This window comes from Phoenix dactylifera, chromosome 14, assembly GCF_051530095.1.
Source record: "Phoenix dactylifera cultivar Ajwa chromosome 14, Ajwa_hap1_PhDact_Kaust_v1.1, whole genome shotgun sequence".
NCBI classification, from domain to species: domain Eukaryota; kingdom Viridiplantae; phylum Streptophyta; class Magnoliopsida; order Arecales; family Arecaceae; genus Phoenix; species Phoenix dactylifera.
In genome coordinates, this window is record NC_143203.1 from 16099533 (window position 1) to 16122343 (window position 22811).

General features: G+C 40.5%; 1 non-coding gene across 1 annotated transcript; it reads right to left on the bottom strand.

Annotated features, from left to right (window-relative positions):
- Positions 1–1580: 1580 nt before the first annotated feature.
- Positions 1581–1689, bottom strand: LOC120109761 (small nucleolar RNA R71). The gene has a single exon (XR_005510554.2). It is a non-coding gene; the product is annotated as a small nucleolar RNA R71 (small nucleolar RNA).
- Between the last annotated feature and the right edge of the window lie 21122 nt (positions 1690–22811).

Sequence of the window (22811 nt, forward strand, 5' to 3'; positions counted from 1 at the left end):
ATTAAATCTTTACTACTATTTTTAATTCCCTGCATAGTTTGCATCAAACTCTGATATCATAGAAAGTAGCCGTCTGATTGGACTAAAATTTGGTCAACTAGTGCAAGACACATCGTTCAATAATCGGAACGGTCTGATTGACATTCTGAGACTTTTAATACCATTAGATTAATATGAAACCTTGCTACTTTTTGTTTTAAATTTTCTGCATTTAATTTTTTTTTTTAGAATCAGAATTTTATTGTTATCATATCTTATTAACCCTTGTTGCTAATTGAAAATTTAAGAAAAAAAAAACTTTAAGAAAAGATCAAGGGTGATTATTCAAAAATTTAAAAAAAAGGAAAAACCTAAAATTTCAAATTTCAAATTTCAGAATTCAAATTTCAAACTTCAACTCATAAAATTTTTTTGAAAAAAATAAATATTTTGCTTGATCACCTATTCAACGAAATTTAATGTCATGTCATAAAACATTAAAAAAAAAATCTCTTGATTGTTGCATGTAGTATAAAGCATCAGCATAAAATATTCTAAGGGCTGAACCCATTTAAAAAGATAAGGTCGGGATTTCATCACTCGTCCTTAGCACAAAAATTATTCCAGTGCATAAATATCCTAAGCTTAACTAAAATCAACTAGACGTTGGCCCCTAAGGACATTCGAGCTCAATAGGACGAAGACCACCGAAAGTTGCACCAAGTTCGCTCTGTGGCTTAGTTGATGTCTAGGCAAGCTTTGTCCCTATAAGGGAGACAGTTCATCTGTTCGAGGCAAGTGGATTTTAAGTGGGACCTTTGCAAATGCATCGTGATCCCTCCACTTACCTAGGAGCTTACCTGGTCAACTCGGTTCATTAGACCGGATTGGAGGCTTAGGTGCCCTCTTCAAACCAGTTAGGAGCTATCTAGAAATTTAAGAAAAACATTAGAAATTGAGGTGTAATGTTTTGTTGCATGTTTGATTGTGAATAGATTTTTGTTTTAGGATGTCGTTTTAGGGTATCTTTAGTTGGTACTTATATTTAAAAAAAAAAGAAAAAGAGAGGGAATTATTTTGCATGCTAAAGTGGAATAGGAACGACACCGGTCGATTAAGTCGTACAACTTTAGATCATCCCTTAAGACATACCCCTGAAATTCCTTCGTAGTATCTCACACCTTGTGAGATGGATGATTTAAATGAAGATGCGGGGAGTCACCACAATCGAGAACGAGAACCCCATGTTATGACTCTAAGACAATACCTACAACCAGCTAGGACTAGTCAGCCTTCATGCATAATTTTTCCTGATAATGTAGGACATTTTGACATCAAACCCGGGGTAATTCAATTACTGCCCAAGTTTCACGGGTTAGAGTCCGAAAGTCCGTATCTTCATTTAAAGGATTTTGAAGAATTGAGCATTACATTTAGAGTGCCAAACGTCACCGAGGATGTCCTCAAGTTGACATTGTTCCCTTTCTCTCTAAAGGATAAGGCCAAAACATGGCTAAACTCCTTACGACCTAGATCAATAAGAACTTGGCAAGATATGCAGAGAGAATTTTTAAAGAAGTTCTTTCCCACACAAAGGACCAACTTTTTGAAAAGACATATCAGCAATTTCCAACAAAAAGATAATGAAACATTTTATGAATGTTGGAAAAGATTTAAAGACCTTCTTCTCTCATGCCCTCATCACGGGTTCGAAACCTGGAGAACCATTAGCTTCCTTTATGAAGGTTTATCTCCACAGTTGAAACAGTTTGTAGAGACCATGTGCAATGGTAGATTTTTAGAAAAACACCCTGATGAGGCGTGGGAATATTTGGATTCCCTTGCTGAGACTGCCCAACTTTGGGATAACAGGGATAGAAACACCAAGTCTTTACCTAAGCCTACTAGCTCTGTACAGGGAGGCCTTTACAACCTCAGAACTGAGGATGATCTTCATGCTAAAATGGCAGCCCTTACTAGGAAGGTAGAAGAAATTGAGCTTAGAAACGAGTGTTGTGGTATCTGCGATATGTCGGGTCATACCACTACAGATTGCCCCACCATACCGGCATTCAAAGAAGTCTTGCACGATCAAGCAAATGCTATGAACTCCTACCAAAATTTTTATAGCGATCCATACTCGAATACCTATAACCCTGGTTGGAAGAATCATCCAAATTTTAGGTGGAGAAATGATCATCCTCAACAGTCACACCATTCATCTCCTCCACCTGCACATCCTACTTTTGCATCACCACCCTCTCAAAAGCCAAATATCGAGGATACCTTGCAATCCATACAAACTTTTCTACAAGGTCAAGCTAATATCAATGCTCAAAATACTCGAAATTTTGAAGACATAAGGAACCAATTGTCAATGTTGACTACCGTCCTAAGTACCCAAGAGAAGGGCAAGCTTTCAGCTCAACCCCAACCTAACCCACAAGTGCACGGTAGTAATAATACGGCTCCTTCTAGTTTGCATACAGAACATGCAAAGAGCATCATGACTTTGCGTAATGGAAAAGTCATTAATCAGACCGTCCCATTGAGACCGCAGGTCACTTCTAATTCTGATGCTCCCAAAGCCGATGAAAGGGACAAAGAAGAAGTTGAGGTCCCAACGAGAAAGTTGAATGTTTTTTTCCTCCATCTTTTCCACAACGGTTAAAGCCGTTGCAAAAGCTCGAACCTAATTCTGAAATTCTTGAGCTTTTTAAGCAAGTAAAGATCAACATACCTCTTCTTGATGCAATCAAACAAGTACCCTCATATGCCAAATTTTTGAAGGATTTGTGTACTGTCAAACGCCGATTAAATGTTAAGAAGAAGGCATTTTTAACTAAAAATGTGAGTGCTATTTTGCAGCACAACATTCTCCCTAAATATAAGGATCCAGGTTGCCCAACCATCTCATGCATCATAGGCAACTTTAGGATAGAGCGAGCATTGTTAGATTTAGGGGTAAGTGTGAATTTGTTGCCATATTCTGTATATCAGCAACTTGGTCTAGGTGAATTGAAGCCAACTTCCGTCACTTTGCAATTAGCTGATAGGTCAGTTAAAATTCCGAGGGGGATTATCGAGGATGTATTGGTCCAAGTAGATAAGTTCTATTTTTCTGTCGATTTTATCGTATTGGACACACATCCAGCTTCGAACTCACAGTCTCAGATTTCGGTAATTTTAGGACGTCCATTCCTTGCAACTTCTAATGCATTGATTAATTGTAGGAATGGCGTCATGAAGCTTTCTTTTGGCAACATGACCCTGGAACTTAACATTTTTAATGTTTGCAAGCAACCCAATGATCACGAAGAGAATAAGGAGGTTGATTGGGTTGAAACCATCGCGGAGGAATATTTGTTAGCTGAAGCATTTAACGATCCATCCGGCGATAGTTTAATTGATTGGTGCTCTAATGGCACCAATGAAGAGGATTTGTTGGTCAAACCTAGTATGAATTTTTCGAACGCCATGATGATCAATGGGTGGAGACCAAAAGTAGAAAAATTTGAACAGTTGCCATCTCCAGAAGCAAAGATAGTACCATCCCATGAGCAAGTGCCTAAGCTCGAGTTAAAACCTTTACCGAAGGAACTTAAGTATGCATTTTTTAGACCCGAGGACACTTTTCCTGTAATCATCTCGTCTGAACTTGATCATACCTAGGAAAGAAAATTAGTTGGTGTTCTAAAGAATCATAAAGGAGCCTTAGGGTGGTCTATTGCCGACTTGAAGGGGATTAGCCCCTTAATCTGTACGCACTGGATATATTTGGAGGACAATGCCAAAACCACAAGGCAAATGCAACGAAGGTTAAATCCTACGATGAGAGATATGGTTAAGGCAGAAGTCCTCAAGTTTCTTGACGTGGGTATTATTTACCTAATTTCCGACAGCAAGTGGGTAAGCCCTACTCAAGTCGTTCCTAAGAAGTCGGGTTTGACGGTGGTAGAAAATGAACAAGGTGAACTAGTTCCAACTCGTGTTCCGACGAGTTGGCGCATGTGTGTTGACTACCGAAAGCTGAATTTGGTCACACGAAAGGATCACTTTCCTCTACCCTTCCTAGACCAAGTGTTGGAGAGAGTTGCAGGGCATGATTTCTATTGTTTTCTCGATGGCTATTCGGGATATTATCAAATTGAAATTTTACCAGAAGATCAAGAGAAGACTACCTTCACTTGTCCTTTTGGCACATTTGCTTTTCGACGAATGCCATTCGGGTTGTGTAATGCACCTGCAACATTCCAAAGATGCATGCTCAGCATCTTTGAAGACATGAACGAGAAGTTTTTGAAACTGTTTATGGATGACTTCTCCGTTTTTGGTGACTCATTTGATGATTGCTTGTCACATTTACAAGCAGTCTTAGCTCGATGTATAGAAAAGAATTTGATATTGAATTGGGAGAAATGCCACTTCATGGTACCAAAGGGAATTGTCCTAGGACATATTGTTTCATCGAAGGGTATGGAAGTAGATAGAGCTAAGATCGATTTAATTGCTAAGCTACCTGCACCCAAGACAGTTAGAGATGTTCGATCATTTTTGGGTCACGTCGGATTTTATTGGAGGTTCATCAAGGACTTTAGTGTCATAGCTCGACCATTATGTAACCTCCTGTCCCTTGATACACCATTCAATTGGACTGAAACCTGTCAGGAGGCATTCAAAAAGTTGAAGTCTATGCTTAGCACTGCACCCATCATGGGACCACCCGATTGATCATTACCTTTTGAGATTATGTGCGATGCTAGCGACTATGAGATAGGAGCTGTCCTAGGACAACGCAAGGATAATAAGCCATATGTCATTTACAATGCAAGCAAAACCTTAAACGATGCTCAAATGAATTACACCACCACCGAGAAGGAATTGCTTGCAGTAGTATTTGCCTTAGATAAATTTTGCTCTTATATCCTTGGTGCTCCTATTGTTATCTTCACAGACCATGCAGCGTTAAAATATTTGCTGGATAAGAAAGAGGCCAAACCACGCTTAATACGATGATACTTCTACTCCAAGAATTTGACATCACTATTAAAGATAAAAAGGGAGTAGAGAATGTGGTTGCTGACCATTTATCACGGCTAGTTTTTCATGATTCAGTGCCACAGTTTTCCATCAAGGACTCATTCCCTGAAGAGCAGTTGTTTGTACTTTCTAGTATGCCATGGTATGCAGATATTGTAAATTTTTTTGTTATAAGCCGGATGCCAAAACATTGGGGGTCGACAGATAGAAAAATTTTCTTGCGCGAAGTAAAGAATTATTACTATGACGAACCCTATTTATTTAAATATTGCAACGATCAAATCTTTAGACGATGCATACCGGATCATGATATACAAAGCGTACTCTCTTTCTGCCATACTGATGCTTGTGGTGGACACTTTGCTTCTAAGAAAACCGCCGCAAAGGTCTTGCAATGTGGTTTCTATTGGCCTACTATTTCAAAGACGCCCACGCGTTCTGCAGGACATGTGATCCATGTCAACGTATTGGAAGTCTAACTCGTAGGCAGATGATACCTCTTCAACCCATTACTATTATCGAAATTTTCGATTGTTGGGGCATCAATTTTATGGGCCCATTCCCACCATCTTTTGGATATGAATATATTTTAGTTGGTGTCGAGTATGTGTCCAAATGGGTAGAAGCTATTGCTTGTAGGACCAATGATCACAAACCTGTCCTGAAGTTTTTAAAAGAAAATATTTTTTCACGATTTGGGATGCCTAAGGTTATAATTAGTGACGGTGGAAAACACTTTTGTAATAAGCCTTTCGAGATCTTATTGAAAAAGTATGGTGTCACCCATAGAGTTGCTACTCCATATCATCCGCAAACTAGTGACCAGGTAGAGTTAGCCAATAGAGAGATCAAGCGTATTTTAGAGAAAACGGTGAACCTATCACGGAAAGATTGGTCCTTGAAACTATCAGATGCATTATGGGCTTATCGTACTGCATACAAAACCATTCTTAGCATGTCTCCCTACCGGCTAGTTTACGGAAAAGCATGTCATCTACCTGTAGAAATAGAGCATAAATCGTATTGGGCAATTAGAAAATTGAATTTTGATTTACATGATGCCGGTCTAGCTAGAAAATTGCAATTGAACGAGCTTAATGAGATTCGCAGAGATGCTTATGATAATGCTAAAATTTGCAAAGAACAAATGAAGATCTTACATGATAAATCAATTTTGAAAAAATCTTTTGAACCTTTGCAAAAAGTTCTTTTATATGATTCCCGCTTATATCTGTTTCCTGGTCAGTTGCGATCAAGATGGACAGGTCCTTACATTATAAAAACTGTTTTTCTACATGGGGTGGTAGAGATTGTGAATCCACGGGATGGTAGAATTTTTAAGGTAAATGGACACAGGTTAAAACCTTTTCTTGAGAATTTTTCAAATGAAGAGGACTCCTTTTTCTTAGGGGAGCCTTCTTATGACTGAACATGATGGCAAAGCCGCAAAGTTATGTATATATTAGTTAGAATTAAATTTTCTTTTATTTCTAGTTTTCTTCTTATTTTGTAGGTCTTATTTTCTAAATATCAACAGCTCAAGGTATTCCTCTTCTCTCCAATATTATTTTCTCTACTATCTCTCATATATAGTTTTCTTGTATCTATTATATTGAGGACAATGCAATGTTTAAGTTGGGGGGAGGAAAATATTTTGCAAAAAAAAAAAAACTTGTTTTTGCATTTAATTTATTCTATTCTTTTCTAAGCAAATGCATATGTATTTTCATATTGAGTTTGTGCAACTATTATGGCAAGGAACACATGCATACTATGACTGATCAGAGACCTATTATTAGATCCCCGCACATGTACTTAATGATTATAGGAAGGCCTCAGGAGTTTATATTTGTTTAATGCATTTTTATTAAAGCTGTATTTGTAAAAGAAGTACGAGTATCCTTATCCGTACTATAAGGTTCATGATTTGATTTTCACATAAAGATAGAGGTTGAATATCCTGGCTAGATCACCTAAGTGCCTTATGTTCCGACCTTGGTTGACCTATAGTCACGGTGCAGTCACGTTATATAGTTCAGTTTACCTCATCTTTTTATTGCAAAAAAAAAAGAGATGACAAGTCTAATCTCGTGGCGTAGTCTGGTTCGAGTAATTAAGCCCGAGGGGTGTTTCACCTAATGCCTTGAGCCAACTGGATCAGGAGTCATTGGCCGAAAACATGCTACATGGATCTTACTAGAGCCTAAGGGGGTTGGACTATTGTAATCGTCATATTTGTTTAAAAATAAAAATAAGCATGAATAAGGTTGGTTGGACCGAACCCAGTGACATGTGGAAATGGCTGGTTTGACTCTATTAATTTGGAACTCTGTGTACTTTGGATGTTTAGCTGGGCTTGATAGCTCCTTCTTTATATGCGAACCATTTTTGACAAATTTAGACAACATGAGATATCCTAAAAATTTGATGGATCAGGCTCTAATAAACTGTAATAAATACTTGTGAACTTGAGTAGTGCACCTAAAAATTCAAGCAGTACCATATTGTGGTGGAGGTATTAGTGCTCTAAGAAAGTCATTCTGTTTATGCCCACTACACTTTAGTATTCCCCTTGCTTTGATAGTTGCCATGCTTGAGAAAAACATATATCATGCGTGTATTGACTTAGATTTCATTATATATCATTTTATGAATGATGTTTGTGGGTAACATCACTGCAAACCCTCACGAGACAACACTCGTCCATTGGGATAACCTAGGGGTTTAATGGCTTGTTGCATGTGCTAAGTGCAATCGTGGTGCCTTACGAAAATGGGTATGTATCTTAGTTTTGTGTCTTTAGCTTAAATAAAAAGTCATAGGTTAGACTACATCTTTTGTGCCCTCATTTTATCGTTTGCTCGTTAATTGCTAGAGACTAGCAATAAGCAAGTTGGGGGTGTGATGAGAGCACAAAAGTATGTTCTACACGTTGCTTAAATTAATATTATTGCTAACAAATAATGATAAAAGGGCTGCATTAATTTTATATTTTATTTGGCACAGATTATCATAAATCAGAGTTTAAATGTGCATTTGGTCGACTTCAAGCCTGATTACACTGGAACAGAATTAAACCTGGTCAAGCACACTTGCACCCGAGGGACACATGGCAGCCATCTGGAGGCAATGCGTAATGAAACATCCAAGGGCTTAGATTCATCAAGCCAAGAAGATCTGCAATTGGATCTCCCAGCTTCCTCCATCATCCCAGCCGTCCACATTCACAACGTGGTGATTTCCTTCCTTCTGGATTCGCCATCATCCCAACACCCACGGATCTCCCAGTTTCCTCCACAGCGTCCGCCCGAGCCCTTCCGCCCGCGATCACCTCCCAGAGCATCCACCTCTTTCGGGTTCTCGCTTCCGAGTCCACGCTCCTTCCTTTCGCGATCACCGCCCACCTCATCCGCCTGCGTCTGTCTGCCTCCCAAGAGCATCCGCGCGTCGTCCTCAACCGCGATCGGCTCCCTTGCTTCCGGATCCGCGTCTCAGCCATCCCAGCCGTCCACGATGCTCCGGAGTTCACGATCCGCCTTCCTCCCGGCCGAGATTGGCGTCCAGTCCTCTTCTTCCTCAACCGCGATCGGCTCCCTTTCTCCCATTTCCGCTAATCAGACCCCCCAGCGCGAGCAATCCTCCGTGATCATCCCGCGATCACCTCACCTCCCAGACCTCAGCCTCCCACGCACGATCCTCGGCGTCGCACCCATCAGCGCCGGATCCGCCCGTGATCTCAGCATCCCGTGAAGCGTCGCACCCCACCGCGTCCGCTCCGTCTTCAGCTCCTCTCCACGCATGATCAGGGGGATCATCGCTGGATTATGGATTCTGGGGTTCTATATGAAGAGGGCCTTCTCGGCTGGGAGGGGGACATCCCGAATTCTAAAAGAAAAGAAGAGAGAAAACAGAGAAGGGAAGAAAGGAATAAATAGGGTATCCCCTGTTTCCAAAAAAAAAAAAGAAATAGAAAAAAAAACATGAGGAGGCTTATTTCTTTGATGGAGGGCTGATATCCTAGGTGATGGGTGAAGAGAGATCATTTGGTGTACCAAGTTCATGATGTAAATTCTAATCCTTTGCTTTATACGATTTATCTTTTGATTATGTCATGATTCTTATATGTTGAAAATTCTTTTATGATTTATGCTTATTGATACATGTCTTCCTCGATTATTTGATTCATCATTGACGTTATAAGGCACGTTGAATGCTTAAAAAAAGAATTCATGTTATCAAGAACATACTCCTGATAGTCAACTTTAAAGACCACGCAATAGCACGTATCTGGTAGGATAGTGATTACGGGTATCGATCCACAGGGATTAGGGTATAGTTGTTTTCTTTAAAAATAAAAATATTTAAAAAGAAGAGTTTGTAAAGAAAATTAAACTAAGGAATTTAATAGAGAAAATGCAATTAAAATGATATTAATTTGGGAGAACCTAGGGCAAGGAATTCACCACTAACATCGGAACAAGGATTAATTATATTTTAATTTATTCTTGGATAAACATGCAAATTGGCTACAAGCCTAATAAGCATTTGAATAGAAATTCACAAAAGTAATTTAGGCATAATCCATCTTTAGTTTAGCATGAAATGTCTACCCTAATCTAAGGTGGTAGCACATCGCATCTTCCTTAAGCATGAACTATCTTATTTTTACTTCAATGATCATGAAGAGCAGTTGTATAAACTTCATATTTAAAATCACAAAAATTAAATATGAGATGAAATAAAATATTCATTAGAAGCAGAATAAGGTTTATACAACTCCAAGAATAGAAATCAAAAATATAAAACCCTTGGCCCTTTGTTAGGGCTGCATCCGGCCCTAGAGAGGAATTTAAGCTTCCATGCAGTGGAGGACGGCAGTAGCAGCACAGCAGCGGGCTCCCGTCACTTTCTTCTCTTCCTCTTGTGATTTCCCTGAGATCGATTCCTTTCTTTGGGAAATCATTCCCAAAATGCCCAGAAACTCTTCTCCCTCCTCTGTCTTCTGTGGGATATTTTGGCCTCCGAAGAGCTTGCCGAAGAGGAGTTGGTAACAGCCCCCGGTGGGGGAAGAGGGATGCCCCCCCCGATGGGGAAGGAGGAATGAATGGAAGAGAAGAATGCCCTCTCTGTTTCCTGCCTTGGCCTTTTATAGGCTGTAGCTCCTCCTTGCTTCTCTCCTTTGTGGTTGATCCGAACGGTGAGAGGATAAGGATCGAGTGAAGCTAAAATTTGTTGCTGCGGAAGATCCGGACGCGGAAGAAGTTGGAGCTGAATTTCGGAGGTGACGTGGAGATTGGAGCTCTGTTTCGAAGTAGAGGAGATCGTGGAGGAAGCTCACGGTTGAGAAGATGGGATCCGTAGCAGGGGAGTTGGATGATGCTGGATACGGGATAACGATGGAACTAATCGAGTTGTTGGACAGCTGAGAGGTGATCTGGAAGTTAGGATGGCTGGGAGCGCACGGAAGAAAGTGATCCGTGGGAAGCTTTATCATGGCATTGAAAGGATTTTGATTCTTGTTCAGAAGCAGGGGAAAAGATTTTAGAGGACGTGGACGATGGAATGAGTCTCACGGCTATGTGGAGATGCCGGAAGAATCGGAAGAATGAATCGCGGATATGGGGAAGATGAGCTGGGGCGTGATCCACGGAATGGGGAGATGTGATCCGGAGGACGTTGGAGAAGATCTCGGACGCGGGAGGAGATTTTTGGAATGCAGACGAGATTGGCTTGGTTCTGTTCGTGGGAGCAGCTGGGAGAGGTGCTTGTGGATGAAGCTGTTTAGGATGTGGGAGGGTGTTGCTAGATTCGGAGCTGTGAACGGTGGACACGGCTGATAGCCTGGGAGGAATCACGAAAGGGGAGATGGGATGATGATGAAACAGGGGAAGCGGAACGGCTGGGAAGTTGAGTTCCTGGGATTCTTTTTGATCTGGATGAAGAGAAGAAATGATTCGTGAGCTGGGAGTTTGGTTGGATTTGTGAGGTGCGGGAGATCACAAGTGGTCGCTGGGAACAGGTCCATTTAGCTGGAAATCGGAAATTTGATGGATGGATGATATGGGAAGCAAGATGAATGGCTGAGATGGGATGAGACTTTGGGATTCGTGCAACTAAGTGATATGCTTTGAGATATGAGAAACAAATAATTGAAGGAATTTTATTAAAATAGGATCATGTGGAAAAAGAGTTCGAATGAGTGAGGAGAAATTTAGGTGAACGTATGAAGAGTCAGGAATTAATGGGAAGCACTGGGTTTTGGAAAAGAGTTATTGGAGTCGATTCTGAAAATATAAAATTGTGAAACGATGTAGTGTCCGTTTAGGCTTTACCTAATTGAGCGACTCGACCTGCATGCATTAAGCTTAATCAATAAATAATCAAATCAAACTTGAATTACCTTGGATAATTTATTAAAATGCAATCACGAAGGTAATACATTTTTTGGTTGAATTTACAAAATATGTGAATTAAAATAATGATAAGTGCTATGAATAAGATATTAATTTATGCATTATTTAGCACTTATCACACCCCCCAACCTGCATTTTGCTAGTCCTCGAGCAAAATAAAAACTAACTCACTTTCGCAGGAATCGCGATTGCATTTACCGTATGCAATAAGGCTTTAAACCCCTAGGTGGCCCTAGTGGACGAGTTTTGTCTCGTGAGGGTTTCCGGCTCAGATACCCACAAACTGCTGTCAAAAGAATTTATTTTATTATTTTATAAAATCTAATTTCAAATGCATAGGTGCTAAAAATTTCAAAAGCACACAAAGTTTTAATCACTAAGTCAGCCCAAATCCTAGGTCAAGATGCAACTTAAGTTGAAGTCATTAAATTTCCGTTAGAGAGTTGTAAGGCTAATTTATACTTGGGTGCTTGGTGATGTCTGGACCATACACAAGCTAAGGCTTTAGATTCTCCAAAATACTGCTAAAACTAGTAGCTTCCAAGAATTGGTCAGATAAGACCTAATCACTGATTCAAAATCATCCTACATTGCAGGATTTCGAGAGTTGTGGATGTTTACTTTAATACCTCATGGGCTTTATCTGTAATATTCCAGTTTACTCGAATTTTTACAACGACGGCTTTCACACTATCGTCTTTTTCAAGGTCAATATTATTTTCTCTTTTTCTCTTTTTTTCTTTATTTTTTTTTTTTTGAGATTTATAAATTACGCACTTTTACTCTTGTAATGATTTCTCCGTGTAGCGAGCACTCAGTCAACACTCCCACACCAGATGGCGTAAGGTGTTGGGCATCAAGACTCCCCTACGGACCTATGCTCAGGTTCCTCATTACAAGCCTGCTGACCTTTGACGATAGGTAGCCTTTTTCGATGTACCTGACTAAATTCACTTTTTTTTTTAACATAAATACGGGATAATAGTGAATTAGATAGGAATGATTCATTAGGACTCAAGGTTGCTACTAGACTTAGTAACATAATGTTGAACCTAATCCTTAGAAGTGCAGGCCATGTGTGTTGTAAAATTCCAAAGTAAAAATTATCTTACAACTTGCTAAAAGAATTTTTAATGAAAAGAACTCAAATTGACTTATTCCTAACTAATCATTGGACTTTTTAGATTTTATATACTTTGTGTGATTATCATTTCAGCACTAAGGCATAGAAATTAGGTTTTTTTTTTTTTTGAAATTCACTTTTTTTTTTTGAAATTCACTTAAAAATGTGAAAATGCGAAAAATTTCTTCAAAAATTCAAATCCTATAACCCCCAACCTAGATTAGACATTGTCCTCAATATTTTTTTTTTTGATGAAATTTTTTTTTGAATATTATATTATTATTTTTATTGTTTTATATTTTTTTTTTATTTTGGACGAAAATATGATGCATATGGAGGATAGAAGCATTTTACCGTAGTTGCATCAGTAATATGAGGGATCCTGTTAAGAAAATAAAAAAATGCGACAAGAAAATATGCAAAAAAAATAACCAACGAGAATTGGGTTGCCTCCCAACAAGCGCTAAGTTTAACGTCTTCAACCAGACGCAGTGCATCCTTAATTATATCATGCCGGGTTCATGCCGAGTTTTTCAAAGAAGAAAATTTGTGGAAGATTGATTGTCGGGCACGGAGTTATACTCTTCTGATCAGTCAAGTCAAGCATGCACTAAAAGAAAACACGTCAAATCCTTGTATTTGCCCTAAAATCACTAGACAGCTCCTAACTGATTTGAAGAGGGCACCTAAGCCTCCAATCCGGTCTAATGACATAGCTGACCAGGTAAGCTCCCAGGTAAGTGGGGGGGTCACGATGCATTGCAAAGGTCCCACTTAAAAACCACTTGCCTCGAACAGATGAACTGTCTCCCTTAAAGGGACAAAGCTTGCCTAGACATCAACTAAGCCACAGAGCGAAATTGGTGCAACTTTCGGTGATCTTCGTCCTATTGAGCTCGAATGTCCCTAGGGGCCAACGTCTAATTGATTTTAATTAATGTGATGACTATGTGAGAATTGATTCACCTAATTTGGGCAAGAATCTGGTGATGAAATCCAGTTCTTATCTTGTTGGGGTGATTGCCCTTACTATGTGCGGATTAATTGGTGTATGTGTATCAGGCATGCATGCACATTTTTGCTGAATTTAAAATCAAACAATCACCACAAAAGGGAATTTAAATAAGAAAGGTTTAGAGGTTACCAAAGGGAATTTCCCCAGCAATTTTTAAAGCAAACCTTTACAGCATTCCTTTGCCAATAGTTCCCTTTTTGATCGCTCCAGATTTCCTCTTTGGTTCCTGATCAAATGATACCAAGAAAAATCAAAAATTAGTAAGAGAGGAGAAGGAGATAAGGAAAGTAAAAATAGAAACTATTTTTATTTTATTTTTTTTTATTTTTTGATTTTTTTTTTGAAAAATTTTTTTTAATAAAAAGAAAAACAACTATGCTACCAATTCCCGGCAACGACGCCAAAAATTGATAGTCAACTTTAAAGACCACGCAATAGCACGTATCTGGTAGGATAGTGATTACGGGTATCGATCCACAGGGATTAGGGTATAGTTGTTTTCTTTAAAAATAAAAATATTTAAAAAGAAGAGTTTGTAAAGAAAATTAAACTAAGGAATTTAATAGAGAAAATGCAATTAAAATGATATTAATTTGGGAGAACCTAGGGCAAGGAATTCACCACTAACATCGGAACAAGGATTAATTATATTTTAATTTATTCTTGGATAAACATGCAAATTGGCTACAAGCCTAATAAGCATTTGAATAGAAATTCACAAAAGTAATTTAGGCATAATCCATCTTTAGTTTAGCATGAATGTCTACCCTAATCTAAGGTGGTAGCACATCGCATCTTCCTTAAGCATGAACTATCTTATTTTTACTTCAATGATCATGAAGAGCAGTTGTATAAACTTCATATTTAAAATCATAGAAATTAAATATGAGATGAAATAAAATATTTATTAGAAGCAGAATAAGGTTTATACAACTCCAAGAATAGAAATGAAAAATATAAAACCCTTGGCCCTTTGTTAGGGCTGCATCCGGCCCTAGAGAGGAATTTAAGCTTCCATGCAGTGGAGGACGGCAGTAGCAGCACAGCAGCGGGCTCCCGTCACTTTCTTCTCTTCCTCTTGTGATTTCCCTGAGATCGATTCCTTTCTTTGGGAAATCATTCCCAAAATGCCCAGAAACTCTTCTCCCTCCTCTGTCTTCTGCGGGATATTTTGGCCTCCGAAGAGCTTGCCGAAGAGGAGTTGGTAACAGCCCCCAGTGGGGGAAGAGGGATGCGCCCCCCCGATGGGGAAGGAGGAATGAATGGAAGAGAAGAATGCCCTCTCTGTTTCCTGCCTTGGCCTTTTATAGGCTGTAGCTCCTCCTTGCTTCTCTCCTTTGTGGTTGATCCGAACGGTGAGAGGATAAGGATCGAGTGAAGCTAAAATTTGTTGCTGCGGAAGATCCGGACTCGGAAGAAGTTGGAGCTGAATTTCGGAGGTGACGTGGAGATTGGAGCTCTGTTTCGAAGTAGAGGAGATCGTGGAGGAAGCTCACGGTTGAGAAGATGGGATCCGTAGCAGGGGAGTTGGATGATGCTGGATACGGGATAACGATGGAACTAATCGAGTTGTTGGACAGCTGAGAGGTGATCTGGAAGTTAGGATGGCTGGGAGCGCACGGAAGAAAGTGATCCGTGGGAAGCTTTATCATGGCATTGAAAGGATTTTGATTCTTGTTCAGAAGCAGGGGAAAAGATTTTAGAGGACGTGGACGATGGAATGAGTCTCACGGCTATGTGGAGATGCCGGAAGAATCGGAAGAATGAATCGCGGATATGGGGAAGATGAGCTGGGGCGTGATCCACGGAATGGGGAGATGTGATCCGCAGGACGTTGGAGAAGATCTCGGACGCGGGAGGAGATTTTTGGAATGCAGACGAGATTGGCTTGGTTCTGTTCATGGGAGCAGCTGGGAGAGGTGCTTGTGGATGAAGCTGTTTAGGATGTGGGAGGGTGTTGCTAGATTCGGAGCTGTGAACGGTGGACACGGCTGATAGCCTGGGAGGAATCACGAAAGGGGAGATGGGATGATGATGAAACAGGGGAAGCGGAACGGCTGGGAAGTTGAGTTCCTGGGATTCTTTTTGATCTGGATGAAGAGAAGAAATGATTCGTGAGCTGGGAGTTTGGTTGGATTTGTGAGGTGCGGGAGATCACAAGTGGTCGCTGGGAACAGGTCCATTTAGCTGGAAATCGGAGATTTGATGGATGGATGATATGGGAAGCAAGATGAATGGCTGAGATGGGATGAGACTTTGGGATTCGTGCAACTAAGTGATATGCTTTGAGATATGAGAAACAAATAATTGAAGGAATTTTATTAAAATAGGATCATGTGGAAAAAGAGTTCGAATGAGTGAGGAGAAATTTAGGTGAACGTATGAAGAGTCAGGAATTAATGGGAAGCACTGGGTTTTGGAAAAGAGTTATTGGAGTCGATTCTGAAAATATAAAATTGTGAAATGATGTAGTGTCCGTTTAGGCTTTACCTAATTGAGCGACTCGACCTGCATGCATTAAGCTTAATCAATAAATAATCAAATCAAACTTGAATTACCTTGGATAATTTATTAAAATGCAATCACGAAGGTAATATATTTTTTGGTTGAATTTACAAAATATGTGAATTAAAATAATGATAAGTGCTATGAATAAGATATTAATTTATGCATTATTTAGCACTTATCAACTCCATAATTAAATTTTATCTGCTTATAATTCTTAAAGAAAACAAAAGAATCATAGAATTTATCGCATGAATTTGATATTATCAAAAGAGATTCTGGATCCCTACACCATCTTAATCTATCCTAACTTCGATTCTCTATTTACTGATTTATTTTCTATTTGCAAAACATCATCTTAATCCACAAGTTTATTGAATTAATTAAATCTGAAATTACGCTAATAATCCATAGATCATTTTCTGAGGAATCGACCTCGGACTTCCGAGTTATACTACTTGTGCGATTCTCCTGCACTTGAGAGAGCATTTTTTCGAAAGCACCACCAACCAGGGGTGCAAAATTAAAGCTCTGGAGCAAAAGGCCGAGGAGCTCGGCCAGCTCGCTAAGTAGCAAGTTTCGGTGGCTGTCCAGAACTTTCGTGAGTCCAAAGAGTATATGGACGAGCTGGCGGAGGCGACGACAGACGCCATGGTTCGGGGTTTCGACAATTGTCGGGATCAAGCCCAGAAATTATGTCTCGGAGTTGACCTTAGTGGCTTATGCCCGTGTTTGGACGACGACGCCGAGGCGAGCGAGTCAACGAAAATGCACGGATTCGCTGTTGGGGTAGCGGACCTTGTCTAAGCTGCTGCAAAGGCCACGACAGCGGCCGCAACCGAGGCCGAGAGTGAAAACCTCTCTCGAAGTTGAGCCCGAGGTGGAACAGGTCGGTTAAGCCTTTGGCTTAAGTATACATTTCGTGGTTTTTAATTTCGTGGTCCATTATTCTCGAGCTCATCCGCTGGCGCGCCTGAATCGAGTTTCAGCCCTATTTTAGCTCTCGTATTGTAGCTTATGACACTTTCAATACGGATGACTGTCGCGAACTTTGACGATTCCCAACTTTGGAGGGTTTCCTCAAGTTTAAAAAGGACATTTGGAACCGAGTCAGGTCACACTCAAACTTTCCATCTCCCCACTCAGATTGGGGGATGATTCATAGAAAGCCTATGGACGGGGGTGCCATTTCTTGGCTCCTCGTTGACGTGGCAGCTCAACGGATGATTTTGTAGATGCCCCTTACTCAGATCAGGGGCTCGCTTGTGGATTCCTGCAGAGGAGGGTGCTCTTCCTCGACTCCCCGTTGACGCCACAAGGCATCCCGAGTCAAGCTCAAGGGATGACTTTGTAGAAGCTCCCCACTCAGATCAGGGGCTCGTTTGTATATTCCTGCAGAGGGGAGTGCTCTTTCTCAGCTCCCCGTTGACGTCGCAGGGCATTCCGAGCCGAGCTCAAGAAATGATTTTGTAGATGCCCCCCACTCAGATCAGGGGCTCATTTGTAGATTCCTGCGGAGGGGGGTGCTCTTCCTCGGCTCCCCGTTGACACCGCATGGCATTCCGAGCCGAGCTCAAGGGATGACTTTGTAGATGCCTCCCACTCAGATCAGGGACTCGCTTGTAGATTCCTGCGGAGGGGGGTGCTCTTCCTTGGCTCCCGATTGACGCCGCAGGGCATCCCGAGCCGAGCTCTCAAGGGATGACTTTGTAGATGCCTCCCACTCAAATCAGGGGCTCACTTATAGATTCCTGCGAAGGGGGTGCTCTTCCTCGGCTCCCCGTTAACGCCGTAGAGCATCTCGAGCCAAGCTCAAGGGATGACTTTGTAGATGCCCCCCACTCAGATTAGAGGCTCGTTTGTAGATTCCTGCGGAGTGGGGTGCTCTTCCTTGGCTCCCCATTGACGCCGCAGGGCATCCCGAGCCGAGCTCAAGGGATGACTTTGTAGATGCCCCCCACTCATATCAGGGGCTCGCTTTGCTTCCGTAGTTGATGGGGCTTCTCTGGCTTTTAGTCGACTCTGAGGAGTGCCCTAGCCCGTTTTTGCATTATGATTATGAATTTGTCGCGAAGATGGCCATAATACGCCAAACTAGTTGGGGCATTCTAGAAATACTTGGCAACTTTCAATAGCCGCCTTTATTGATAATATATCCGAAGATTTTTAGAGTGCCAAGTCCGAGAAATCGGACTGCTGTCTAGGGATTCCAGATTGAAGGCTCCCGGCTGGATTCAGATGACCCGGTATGGTCCTTCCCAATTTGGGGCGAGCTTTCCTTGTTTCAGAGGTCGGAAGGCTTCGGTTTTCCTCAAGACGAGGTCGCTGACCTTGAATGTCTTGGGCTTGACCCTGGAGTTGTAATATTGCGCTGCTTTTTGCTGGTATCTTACCATGCGAATCTGGGCGGCTTCCCTTGTTTCCTCAAGTAGGTCCAGGTTGCCCAGAAGTCATGCCGAGTTCGTGGTGGCATCAAAGCTTTCGACTTAGTGGGAGGGCAACCCGACCTCGAGAGGAATGACTGCCTCCGTACCATAAGATAGATTAAAGGGGGTTTCTCCAGTAGGAACTCGGAAGGTTGTTCGGTACGCCAACAGGATATTGTAGAGATCCTCTACCCACTGCCCCTTTGCCCGGTCCAACCTGGCTTTAAGCCCTTGCAGGATGGTCTGGTTGGTAACTTCTGCTTCCCCATTGGCTCGTGGATGGGCCACTGACATGTAGCGGTGATCGATACCGAGCTCGGAGCAGAACTCGTTGATGAGAGCACAAAAGTGCGATCTACATACCACTTAAATTAGTATTATTGCTAACAAATAATTATAGAAGTGCTGTATTAATATTATATTTTTGTGGGGTGCAGATGATCGGAAATCAAAGCTAAAATACACATTGGGTTCAAAAAGATGCATCACTGTAGGTGACCAGCCAACCGCATGGGTCGACCCCAATTGCACACTAAAAGGAGGTCAAGTTCAGCGGTCCACTTCGTCGCAGCTTTATTTTTCTGCAAGCCCAAGCATCTACAAGCCAGCATCTATTCCACGTGTCATGCGGGAGGCATCCAAGCCGTCATCCCAACAGAACCCAGATTCAAGCCTCCGCGAGCAACTCGCTGGCCAGCCTTCTCCCTGCGCCCCGACCTCATCCAGTGCAGCCGTCTGCAAGCATCTTCAGCCGAGCCCGTCACACGATTCCAAAGCCCTGCTCCCAACTTCCATCCAAGTCCGCTCCTCCCGCAAAGTTTCCACGCTCCAGCTCCTCTCAGATCTCCAACGATCCAGCTTCTCCCAATCCATTCCGAGTCCACGTGTTCAGCCGAGTTCCCAGCATCCCGTATCTCAGCATCTGTTCACGTCCCCGGCAACGGCGCCAAAAACTTGATGCAAAAATAAAATTATTCTCCCAAGTGCAGGAGTATCGCACAAGTAGTAAAATATCGGGAGTCCGAGGTCGAATCCTCAGGGAACGATCTATAGATTATTAGCGTAATTTTTAGATGTAATTTTCAGTTAAATAAATTTGTGGATTAAAATGATGATTTGGTTTTCAGAAATTAAATGCAAAGAATAATAAACAAAATTCAATGAAATAAAGATGGTAGGGATCTGGAATCCCCCTTGATGATATTGCATCCAAGGAATAAACTTTATGGTTCTTGATTAAAGATTAAATGTAGGATAGATCTAATCATGGTATATGTTTCATGAACATATGAACTCAATTTCTAAGCATCCGTCGTGCTTTCTACGTCTACGACGAATCAAATACTAAAGCAATCCATATATCAATAATCATAATCCATTAAAGATCTATCTATGAAATAACTACACATGAATCAAGAACATATCAATAAATATAAACCATTGAAAGCAAAAGTTTAGAGTTTACTTCAAAGAGCAATACATCAAAGGTTCCTCCATATCCCTTCCTAAGAAATCAGCCCTCCATTAACATAAAAGAAAACTCTTTTTTTTTTCTTTTCTTTTTTTTTTCGGAAACAGGGGCTCCCCTGTTTCCCTAACAGGGGCTCCCCTGTTTCCCTCTCTTCTTTTCTCTAATGACAGGGGGAGCTCCTCTGTTTTTTTCCTCGAATGAAGGATGGTTCCTCCCAGCCGAGAAAAAACCTATATATGCCGCGATGGATCCTTTCTTCAAACGGCTGGGATTTGGCGCCGTTGCCGGGGAACGGCTTAGTTATTAGTATAATTTTAGATTTAATCAGTATCCTAGTATTCAGTCTTTTTCTTTCAAAAGAAAAAAAAAAATCTTTATTGCTGTTTTTTTTAATTCCCTGCACAGTCTGCATCAAACTCTGATATCTGCGTAATCCACCGTCTGATTGCACTCAAATTTCGTCGGCTGCTGTAGGCCACATGTTTCGTTCATCTGAACGGTCGGATTGATATTCTGATACTTTTACGACCATTAAAGTAATATAAACTTTGCTGCTGTCTGCTTTGAATTTTCTGTGTTTAATTTTTTTGTTTAGAATCAGAATTTTATTATCATCATATCTCATTAACCCTTGTTGCTACTTGAAAATTGATAAGAACTTTAAGAAAAGATCAAGGGTAATCATTAAAAATATATATATATATAAAACAAAAAAAATAATAAACAAATAAATAAACTCTGAAATTTTGTATGCTAGGTTGGAATAGGGACAACACTGGACGTCTGAGTCGACAATCTTTTGACAATTCCTTAGATCACATTATTGAAACTTTTTCGCAAAATCTCAGATCTGGTGAGATGGCTGATGATGATGTAGGAAGTCACCATGGTAATGAAGATGAAGAGGACTCCTTTTCCTTGGGGGAGCCTTCTTATGACTGAGCATGACGGCCAAGGTATGTGTATATTAGTTAGAATTAATTTTTTTCTTTTATTTCTAGTTTTCTTCTTATTTTGTAGGTCTTCTTTTTTGAAAATCAACAGCTCAAGGTATTCTTCTTCTCTCTATTATTTTCTCTATTGTCTCTCATATATAGTTTTCTTGCATCTTTTACATTGAGGACAATGCAATGTTTAAGTTGGGGGAAGGAAAATATTTTGATCAAAAATATATATATATATATATTTTGATCAAAAAAAAAAAGTTTTTGCATTTGATTTATTCCATTACTTTCTTTTCTGAGCAAATGCACATGTATTTTCATATTGAGTTTGTGCAACTATTAATGCAAGGAATACATGCATACTATTACTGATCAGTGACCTATTATTAGATCCCCACACGTGTACTTAATGATAATAGGAAAGCCTCAGGAGTTCACATTTGTTAACTGCATTTTTGTTAGCCTTATCCGTAAAAGAAGTATGAGTATCCTTGTTCGTACCATAAGGTTCAGGATTTGGTTTTCACATAAAGATAGAGGTTGAATATCCCAGTTAAATTACTTAGGTGCCTTATGATCCGACCTTGGTTGACCTATAGTCACGATGCAGTCACATATATAATAAAAAAATATATATATGGTTCAGTCTATCTTCTCTTTTCTTGCACAAAAAAAAAAAAAACAAACAAACAAACAAAAAAATTCTCATGATGACAAGTATGTCCTCGTGGCGTAGTCTGATTCGAGTAATTAAGCCCGAGGGGTGTTTCACCTAATGTCTTGAGCCAACTGGATCGGGGGTCATTGACTGAAAGCTCGCTACACGGATCTTACTAGAGCCTAATGGGGTTGGACTATTGTAATCGTCATATGTGTTTTAAAAATAAAAATAACAATAAGCATGAATAAGGTTGGTTGGACTGAACCTAGTGACATGTGGTAATGGCTGGTTTGACTCCATTGTATTGGACCTCTGTGTACCCGGGTTGTTTAGTTGGGATTGATAGCTCTTTCTTTATATGCGAACCATTCTTGACAAATTTAGACAACATGTGATATTCTAAAAATTTGATGGATCAGGTTCTAACAAATTGTAGAAAATACTTGTGAACTTGAGTAGTGCACCTAAAACTCAGGCGGTGCCCTGTTGTGGTGGAGGTATTAGTACTCTGAGAAAGTCATGCGATTTGATGCACACTACACTTTTATATTTCCTTGCTTTGACAGTTGCCATGCTTGAAAATATATATCAATTAATTACATGTGTATTAGCTTAGAATTTATTTCACATTTTTATTAGGATCTCATCTCATGCCATATAATTCATGATGTTTGTGGGTAACATTCCTGAAAACCCTCACGAGACAACACTCGTCCACTAGGGTAACCTAGGGGTTTAACGGCTTGTTGCACGTGCTAAGTGCAATCGTGATTCCTACGAAAGTGAGTACTTATCTTAATTTTATGCAATTAGTTCTAATAAAACATCAAAGGATCAACCAATACTTTTTGTACTCTCATGTTATTGTTTACTCTGAATTGCTAGAGACTAGCAATAAGCTAGTTGGGGGGGTATGATGAGAGCACAAAAGTGCGATCTACATACCACTTAAATTAGTATTATTGCTAACAAATAATTATAGAAGTGCTGTATTAATATTATATTTTTGTGGGGTGCAGATGATCGGAAATCAAAGCTAAAATACACATTGGGTTCAAAAAGATGCATCACTGTAGGTGACCAGCCAACCGCATGGGTCGACCCCAATTGCACACTAAAAGGAGGTCAAGTTCAGCGGTCCACTTCGTCGCAGCTTTATTTTTCTGCAAGCCCAAGCATCTACAAGCCAGCATCTATTCCACGTGTCACGCGGGAGGCATCCCAGCCGTCATCC